Source organism: Diceros bicornis, unplaced genomic scaffold (genome assembly GCF_020826845.1).
Source record: "Diceros bicornis minor isolate mBicDic1 unplaced genomic scaffold, mDicBic1.mat.cur scaffold_158_ctg1, whole genome shotgun sequence".
In the NCBI taxonomy this organism is placed as follows: Eukaryota; Metazoa; Chordata; class Mammalia; order Perissodactyla; family Rhinocerotidae; genus Diceros; species Diceros bicornis.
The window spans coordinates 790451-801183 of NW_026691064.1; positions in this window are offsets into that span (position 1 = coordinate 790451).

Consider the following 10733-nt stretch of genomic DNA (forward strand, 5'->3'; position numbering starts at 1 on the left):
AAGCACCGATTGAGGAGTCAGACTTCTTGGGTTTGACTTCTGGCTCTGCTACTTACTAGCTGTCTGGCCTTGGGCATGTTAATTAACCTCTCTGTGTTAATATTCTTCATTGGTAATATAATAGTACCTACTATTATTGGTCCTATTATTGAGGTTCTTGTGAGGATTAAATGAGTTAGTATATATAAAAATGCTTAGATCGGTGCTTCGCACATCGTAAGCACTTGATAAGTGTTAGCTCTTACCACCAGTGAAGCCCATTTGCTCATATGGAGCCATATTGATTCATCGGGTGAATAATTCTTCTTTCACACTTTCAGAACTCTGCCTGCCTGTTTCATACCATTTGTCTCATGTAATAGAAAATATCTATTTGTGATCCAATTTTCAATCTGTTAAGCAAATGCTCTTTTTTTTTTGTTTCACTTAGACACTTCCCTTTGAAATATAGTCCTCTAAATAATTAGTTTTAAAATATTTTCTATTTCAAATATACATATGTACCACTATATCTAGATTTATACTAGGTGTTTTTAAGCTGTCCAGAAAACTATAACACCCCCCAAAAAGGTAAGCGTGCCTCCACATTGCTGAATACAATTAGTGGGGTAGATTGAAAATTACTTTTGTAAGCATTGTCATAATTTTGACTCATTCACTGAAGATAGGGAAAATCCCATGAATCTGTATATAAAAAATGTCCAGGCAGCATGGTACCTTGTAATTTGTTTGACAATTAAATACTCTTTTAAAATTTAGTATACATTTAGTTTTGCAGAACAGCGAGACACACTATTTATCATTTTATTTAATTTCACAACTGACTATCATTTGGGAGCATTAGGAGCCATTGTATTGTGTACATCTTTGAAACCTTACAGCAGTCTGTTAGATTAAGCCAAAAGATCCGTTTATCTCTTAAACACCTTGAGATGTTTCTTTTCTATTTAATACCTTTCCTGTGCTGATTTACAGCACTTACATTTGAACTGGACCCCCTGTAACTACCACCCTGCATACTTTCAAGTTTGGATCAGTCCAGCAGGCTCTCTCTATTTCCCACCTATTGCTGAGCACCACTGAGAAAGGCCACAGCAGTGTGGATAGATGCCACCCCGGATTTAGGACATCCATCTTGGTTCAGTTCTCATCATTGCTTTCACTGCTTGTTAGTTCTGCTATGTGACCCTGCCAGGGACTCCTCTTATAAGCTTCTCAAAATTTTTTCCATTTGTACTCAAGTTCCCAGACTTGACTTCTCACTTTCTACTTGTTAGCCTTACATTTCTGTTTGGCCTCCTCCACTGCATCTATCCTTCATCCATACTTACCTCCATCTCTCTTGTCTCCCAGAAGTTGCTGTCTGTTCTTCATTCTAAGGCTAACCCTCCATATGTACACCTCATCCTGTTCTCTTTTAGTTCCTAGGATTCTTGGTGTATCATTTGTCTTCTTCCCTGATAGATAGGTGTCTGTTTTTATCTCTTTCTTTTTGTCTCCTCATCTTCCCTACTTCTTCCTTCCCGCTGTTTTGCTTCCCCAACTCAAATCAGCTTCTTTTTCTTCACATAAACACAATGAAGTTCATCATTAAAAAAACAAGCAAAAACTCTCCCTCACCACTCACCCCTGTCTGCCTCCCATCGCCTCTCTCTTTGTGGCTACACTTCTGAAAAGCATGGTCCATTCTAGGTGTAGTACCTCGTTTGCCTCTACTCACTCCTTCACCTTATAACCCTGCTCCTCTTCCCAGTACTTCCGGTAGCTGTGCTGGCTTCAGTCAGTTTAGGTCACTGGGTCATAGTGGATGCTTTTCTGGCCTTATTTCACTTATTTCCTTGGCATTTGGGTGTCTTAACTGAGTTCTCTTACTTGGAACGTTTTCTGTGACCCCATTCTCTTCCTGACTCTGCTTACTTCTCTCACTGTCTTTGTTAGTCTCCTCTGCAGGTTCCTCTTCTTCCACCTCTTAAATATTACTCTTCTCCTGGGTTCCATCCTTACTCTTCTGCTATTCATGCAATCATAGCTATCACTGTTAACTTTAGTGTCTCTGTCCCTAACTCATACTTCTCCCCAGGAGTGCCCTACCATGTATCCACCTGCCTTCTGGACGTCCTCCCTTGGATGCCCTGCAGTCTGCTTATGTGCGTCTCCCGCTCTTCTGCCCAGGTCGCAAACCTGAGAGTCATCCTAGGCACTTCATTCTCACTCACCCCTCGTTGTCACTCACCAAGGCTGACAGATTTAACCTTCCTCTCTATTAACTCCTTGGTTTAGGCTAGTGGTTCATAACAAAGAACAGTTTTGCTCTCCCGGGGGCCTTTGACAATATCTGCAGACATTTTTTCATTGTCACCACTTGGTGGGTGCTACTGGCATCTGGAGGTAGAGGCCAGGGATTCTACCAACATCCTGCAATGCACAGGATAGCCCCTACAACCAAGAATTATTTTGCCCAAAATGTCAATAAATGCTGAAGTGGAAAAACCTTGGTTTAGGCTATCGTCTTTTCTCTTTGGATTATTCCCAGCAGCCTTCCAATTGGTCTCATTTCTTGCCCTAAAACTCTCTTCAACACTGCCTGCTGTCCATCTAGCAAGTAAATCTAATGAATAAATCTGATCCTGCTCAGTATTCAACAGTGGTTCTGTGTCGCCTCCAGATCAAAGTCTTAGTCTCTTAGCATGACCTGCCAGGCTCTTCTTGATCTGGCTGGCCTGGCCCACCTGTTGGGCTTCAGCTTTCACTATTTCTTCCTTGCTTGTTCCAGAAATACTGAATTGGTGGTAGTTTCTTTAAGAAACTTTGTGCTTCCATGCATCTGTAGTTTATACTTTTGTTTCTCTGTGTGGAGTTCCCTTAGCTCATCTCCCTGGAGAAATCCATCAAGCATTAGCTGAAGCATCTCTTTTCCTATACACCCTTCCCTGACCCCCTAGGCAGACTTGGGTCTTTCATTCCCTGTGTTTCTGGTATATCACGTATGTAGATTTCATCGGGTGCTACAGTTGTTCGTTTACGTGCCTGCCTCTCCCCTAGGCTGTGAGCTCTTGAGGGCAGCTTCTCTGTCTTTTTGTCTTCACAGCCCTCTGTCTAGTTGGTGCCAGGCATTGCTGAGTACTTAGCAAATGCTTATTGAATGAATGACTACTGTGTGTGATGGATTAAATGAATGAGCGTTTGAATAATAAGAGTTCTGAGAAAAATTTTTAAAAAAGAACAATGAAACTACTTATAAATCAGTCCAATTTTGTTATTACTATAAATGAATCTTTTATGTACATCCTAACTATAATTATTCTAATTAATATAATTTTCTAATTAATTTAGTGAAATTTTTAATATTTTATTTTTGTTTTAGCTATTTGATGGCATTGAGTGTGAATTTCCCATATTTTTCCTTTACATGATGATTGATGGTAAGTGAGCTTTCCTCCTGAAATTTAAGCTATAGGATATAAGTGGTTTAAAGAAGAGAAAAATGAAATATGACTCCTTTCAGCTAGCAAAATAGACTGCACACAGTGATGTTAACTGCTCTGCATTTTTGTACGCTACTCTTCTGCTTTCTGAGTGAATATTAAATCATTTTCTGTAAAAGAATTTAAAGAATTAAAGAAATACTTTATTTAAAAAATGATGCAAACATATTTTCATATTTGCAAAGAAGTTTTTTTATGAATAGAAATCACGAATACCATAATTCGTAACATTGTGAATATCTATAATATTTACACATATAAATAGAGATATTTCAATTAAAATTCTGTTTTCGATTCTAAATGCTAACATGACCTTCTAAAATCAATTTCCTGAAAAAATATCACGCACGTTTGCATTACCTTTTTCAATTTTATTTTTATCATTTATGTAGAAATTACCAAAATAATTATAACTGGGCTAATAGATTTTCCTAAGGTAAAATTTCTGTGGTGCTTATTGAGCTCAGATGCTGTTGGATTTTATATTTTACGTTTTAGGAGTTTTTAGAGGCAAAATCCCAACCAAGTAAAGGAATATCAGGACCTTCTGACTCCAGTGCTTCATCAGACCACAGACGGTATAGTTGGCTTGTTTTTCAAGAAATTCTTCCTCCTGATATTTCCTTCACATTCCTTTGAAAAGCGTAAATGATTGCTTTTTAAACAGAACAGTTTATTTAAATTGAAAAAAATGAATGAGATCTTGAATGAATTAGAAAGAATAATTTATTAATTTGCTATAATAAATTTGTTTTTATAAAAGGAGTTCATTAGGCAATACAAGGATGGAGACGAATTTAGGTCGTCATGGCTGTAGTAATTGGAAAATAGTTCACTGGATAGGCCCGGGTTCTTCATCTGTTATCTACTGTGTAACTCCACTCTGTGTAGTGTGGCAATAATATAAAATGACTGATTTGTATTCAGGTCACCAGAAATGGTATGTTCAGGTGACTGCTGCCCCCTCCAGAGGGCCAGCTAAAGGCTCTGTCCTAGCCTAAAGGTACTACCATTGTCAAGAACATTCTGGCCTCCTCTTTGGAGTTGCTTCTAGGGCTTTTAGCATGTTATTTTGAATGTCTGCTGTGATGCTAAAATGTCATCCTTTGAGGATGGGTTTAATATTTTAGAAATGGTCAAAAGGCCCCATCTTATGAGTAGTATGTTGGTTGCAGTTAAACACTGTCAGGGCCCATAAAAGAACATAACTGATTTTTCTGTATGACTAGAAAACTAGTTATCAAAGGAATTCCAAAGGAGAAGTTCCAAATATCTTTGGGGTTTGGAAGTATTAATAAAATGAGAATATGTTCTCATAAGTGAACATCTTTGAAAACATATTTATCTGGAAGTTAAAAATTATGATTTGTTGGGGCTGGCCCAGCGGCGCAAGCGGTTAAGTGTGCGCGCTCCACTGCAGCGGCCGGAGGCTCACCGGTTCGGATCCCAGGCGTGCACCGACACACTGCTTGTCAAGCCATGCTGTGGCAGTGTCCCATATAAAGTGGAGGAAGATGGGCACGGATGGTAGCCCAGGGCCAGTCTTCCTCAGCAAGAAAAAGAGGAGGATTGGCAGATGTTAGCTCAGGGCCGATCTTCCTCACAAAAACAAATATGTATATACGATTTGTTGGTGAAAATGGATGGCTTATGGGCACAATGCATGAACTGGCGGTTACAGCACTGAGCCCTGTTCCTATCTCACATGAAGTTTGTGATATTCTTTAGGGTTTTCCACAAGTACCCTAAATACTTCACAGTATGTACTCACCCTTTAAAATACTTGTAATGTTAAAGTAGTGAAATGTTTATGGATAAACATTGAATTTGAAATAAAAATTAATTAATTTATTTATGTCTTTATGCTCCAAATAATTACTTGTGCAATGTGAGAAATAATGTAATGCGTGTGGTAATGCATATGATATTTAAAATCCCTCGAATGAGATCTTTTAGTACTCAGTGGTAAATCATTGATGCCTTGAGGTGGTGGTTTAGTGTACCACACTTTAGGCTTCATCACATTCAGAGAGTGGTGTTCAAACTATTCCCTGTGAATCATAGACCTTTTTACTAGTTTTAGACACAAACATCGTGATTGATTGATGCATGAAGAAGGAAGCAAATTTTAGGGAAATGAGGGAAATTAAGTTTACTATGGGCTGATATTGCAAAAAGTCTTCTGTAGCACTCTACTGGAATTGGGTTTTTTTCCCCCTTTACATCATCCACAGAGATTCTAGTCTTTAAATAATAATTTTTAGTTTCACCAAGGAATATTTTTAAACAGTTTGCTCACAGGGTATGATGGATTTTTTCTCTTCAGTGATATTGAATGGTAGATAATGGGTTTAATGATTAAAATGAGGATTTCTTCCCTCTAAGCAATGGCTCAGGGTTATAATTCTTCATTTAAGATTATACAGTATCTCATTTGTAAAACTTCCATAGACTAATCCTATTAAAAATAGCTTCTTCAATGGCTCTAAATATTTGCGTACTGTATATTTGTTGGTTCATTTAAAGGTGTTAAAATTAAATGTTGTTAAAGGAGATATGTTAACATTGTTGGCTAAAGCGTAACATATGCTGTCAAATTAGTGTTTTAAAGTCAAGAAGCTTTTTCCGCATTTTGCACTTGCAATTTCTGAAAGGAGCCAAAATATCCAATTTTCTGTAGTCTATCAAATCTGTTACCTCCTCTACAACCTTTCTCTCTCCCTTCTAGTTATTGCAATTTCTTGAAGAGAAAATTTGGGAAGGACACTGATTCGTTATATTTTAAATATTTATTTTTAAACTCCATAGGTTATCCTGTTGTACCAAAGCACTACTATGTGCCAGCTGATTTTGTAGAATCTGAAAAAGAAACCCTGGTAGTCAGAAGCGATTTCCTAGCAACTGTGGCCGTGATGGAAAACTGTTTCTTTGGGGACAAGCCCTTTATATCATCGCAAAACTCCTGGGTAAGTGGAGAAGGTTGGGAACAATGTTATCTCTTGTTATCAAGTCGTTAGAAATAAGTATGTCAGGGGCTGGCCCAGTGTATTAGTGGTTAAGTTCACACACTCCTCTTCGGTGGCCTGGGGTTTGCAGGTTTGGATCCCAGGTGTGGACCTACTCACTGCTCATCAAGCCATGCTGTGACAGGCATCCCACATATAAAGTAGAGGAAGATGGGCATGGATGTTAGCCCAGGGCCAATCTTCCTCAGCAAAATGAGGAGGATTGGCAACAGATGTTAGCTCAGGGCTAATCTTCCTCACCAAAAAAAAAAAAAAAAAGAAGAAGTAGGTCTTTGCAGACATTTTTCTTGTGTTTGCCTGGCGTTTCATGCTGCTAAGAGGTCTTGGGGGAGTTTCTTAGTATGTAAAGGTATATTAATATGTCTGTTTCACTGAATGATGATGGACGGTTTCTGGGAAGAAAGTCAGATAGTGTGGGTACCATTATCATTTAGAGGGCTGCATTCAGCTTAGTGGATAGGTTTCTAACAGAAGCCTATGGGAACTTTGAGTTACTTTTATATAATGTAATAAAATTCTGATTTAATATAGCAATCATGTTTGGTCATAGCTTTAGTAAACCACTTGCCAAAAGGAATTGGTTATCCCAGAGTTTTCTTCTTTCCGGTAAATACACATTGGCAATTTACTCAGTTTGCTAGAGGCTTAACGGGAGCATTATTCATAATTCTTTGAAGAATTATTCTTTAGCTTTTCCTAAAACTTCAGCTGAATAAAAGTACTCTTTGGACACATTGAAATGAAGGCTAATTTAACGAACACAAAGAACTATTATGCCTCTTCCTGTGCGATTCCTTGCTAAAATTTAAAATATTATTAGCATTTCCATCAAAAAGGCTATCTTATTAGAGGCAGAATTCCTTTATGACAAAAAGATTATGAAACAGGCTGATCGTGAATACTGTACCTGTACTAAAAGAACTGCTTGCTATGTGAAATACTGTTGTTGTCTTTGTTGTCCCCAGTACTACTGCATAAATGCTAAATTTGTGCTGTAGGAGTTATTGTCTTTGGTTTCTTTTTTTTCCATTCCATTAGGGAAGAATGTTTCAAAGTCCAGATTTCCAATTCAAGCTTTACACAGATGATATATAAGGGCAAATAGAAGCTAACCAAAGAAGAGAAAATTAACTTAATGCTGTTTCCAGTTTGTTCTTTTCCTAACTGTATTTTCTGGGTCTCCATATAAACTTAATGCTAATTTTAAAACCTGTAGAAAAATTTTCTTCCTTTAAAAGGGCAGCTTTTTAATAAGGAGTTGATATTATTTATACAGGTTTTGCATTTAGATTTTCCAACAGACAAATATATATAGATGAAGTAGTGTTCTTAGAATCAAGCCTAGTTGGTAAGGTTATCTCTGGGTAGAATGTTATTTCCTTCTCACTAACATGAATATGAAGAAGCCTTGTTGATACTCACAGCTAAATAAAACATATTATAGTAGAGGAGTAGCTAACCTACCTAAGGACAAGAATTTTAACATCAGAATCCTAAGTACTATACTTGGAAATTACAAACGAGCATAACGAAGTTTTTCTGTGATTCAGAGGCTGAAAACTGGTGCCTGGGATATGGGATTTGAGATCTAAACCTTCTTCATTCTGCTTCTTGCTGTATATTCAGCCTGAGCTTGATACAGTGAGAAAAAGTGCTATTTGAGCAAAGCCTGTGGATAAAATTGAGAAGCCTAGTGAATTGGGAATGCAGAATTGACTATACTCTACATAAGCAAATTGAGCTTTAAAAAAAAAGAAAAAAATTGAAAACAATATCAATCAGTAAAAAAGCATTGGACCTTCTTTACTCCAAAATTAATGTATTCAGTGTAGACAGATTTTGAGTTTAGATACCATTTTCTTATCTTAAGACCAGAGTGAACAGAAATAGTGTAGGTCATGCCTTGATCTGTTTCACGATCAAAAAGAAGAAAGAGCCTTCAAAGAAAGAGTCAGTTTCTTTTCTTCCCTGCTGAGCTTCTACAAAGGCAGTAGAGAACATGCAGAGGGTGTGTTGCAAACTAAGAAACAACATGCTTGTCTTCCCTGAGAAAGAGATGCTGCATATTCTTTAGCACTCTTACCTAGCTGTGTGTCTTCTGGTTGACAACTCACTCTTAGCTATTGTATACTTGCTCCAAGAACCAACACACTTCTGTGGACGTTAATCAGCATTCTAGACGCCACATTTACCAACAAAGGCTTATTTATTCATTAAAGAAGCCTCAGTTGGATATCTGCTTGGCAACATTTTATGGACAGTTAATTGATTGGAGTTATGTGAAAATAATAGAACAGTAAATCTTTAAAAATATTCTGGAATATATGACTTTTACTAATTCAGGCCAGTTTGTATCCAGTGAAATCCACTAAGAATATTTTGTTCTGTGTGTGCCTTAGTGAATAATTATACAACAAAACTATGTGACTTGTATTCCACTGTTAGAGCAAAAAGACTCAATATGGTGTTTCCTGGCCGAAGGCTTGACCTACCCACTGTGTTCTTAGAAAATAGTTAATTATTACAGTATTTCTTTTATTTTCTTTAGAAAATTTAGACTTTTAGAATATCAGTGTTTGCTATAAAATGGGTGAATAAATTGTAAACATGTTTATTTTAAACCAGAGACATATTTTAAGATACATTTGTCTTGTCTTAGAATAAAGTGATCATTTGTTATACCTACAATTGTTATTTAAATTTGGAAGTTTAGAAACTATCCATGTAAGAGATGATCAGTCTGTAGAAAGCAGTGTACTTTTTGAGTTCTTTGCAAAAATAACTGTAAAAGTATTTATCACATAAAAGTTCTTTGGATTGCATTTCTTTTCTGAGGTTAAGAAAAGTAGGGAAATGTAAGATAACATAAGGTTAATGACAACTTTACTCTAAAACTTTCCCAAAGCCATTACTTAACTTTAATATGTTTTCTTAGTATTTTCTAAAAAGAGAAACTAACATATCAGTTGTTTAGCTTTAAAAAATATCTGACTTCTAGATTTTATCTTGTCTTTTCAATATACATGCAACTGACTTTCCTTTCTCTGTACGTAGGACATTGACAGTGATGACCTTCATGTAGGTCCTACTGTAAGATCCCAAATCGTTAAAGATTAGAGCTTTATATACTGTATAACTTAAGACAGGTGAATAGAAGGATTTTTTTAGAATGGATACTTTGAAAACATTATTAGTAAACATCAGGAGTTAAAGTCAGTCATGTTCTTTGATTAAGCTTGAATTATTGAGTAATTTTAATAAGTACACCTTTCTCTCCAATATACACAAACTCCCAAAATATTCAGGTGAATGAAATTTTTCTTGAGTTTTGTGAAGACTTTTTGTCTTTTTGGCATGAATGTTATTTAATTTCCTGGGAGTTTTATTCAGAGACTTTTAAAGTGATAAAATGGATATAAAAGTACTTTAAAATATCCAAAGTGTTATGTACATATAAAGTTCCCAACTTAATTTCTTGGGTACCTAAAGTTCTTTGGTAAGTCATTGTTTCAAACTCAATTTATTTTCCACTAGACTATATTTTAAATGAGTATTAATACCTAGCAAACTTGTAGCCATGTGATATAGATTATTTCTCTGACATTATCGTCTTTTTCCTCCACTTCCTTCTCCCCTAGTTTCTCTTCCTTTTTTCCTTTTCTTCATGTTTTTCTTTGACTGTAGTGGAAAGATCAAGAGTTTTGGGGTCCTAAACTTAGGAACTAGGCAGTTCATCGTTTGAATATAAGTTCTACTACTTACTATTTATATGACTTGAAGAATTTTCTTACCTTCTGTGATCATCAGTTTCTTTATTTTTATGTCAGAAAGATTAACTGATGAGGAAATATACATAAAGCATTGACTGTGGGACAACTACATACTTCAATGGTTCTTCTACTTCCTGCCCTTCTACCCTCCCTCCCTCTCTCAGCCACCGTTTAGGATATGGTTTTGTGAAAATATGTTGCATAGTTCTTGTTAACCAGGCAACTCAGGATGCTCCTGGGCCCTCCTTGCTAGTACTCTCATTGCCACAAAACATCACAGGAAGAGAATGCTTGCCTAGTTGCTCCATAACCATTCATCTGCTTGATGATTCAGCTACTATTTGTAGAGGCCTGCTCTGTGCTAGTCACTGTGATATCCAGTAGCTCTACAGCAAGAAAGGAATGTGACAATCTAGGAAATATTTCTGTCCTCTGAGGGCAGCCTACTTATT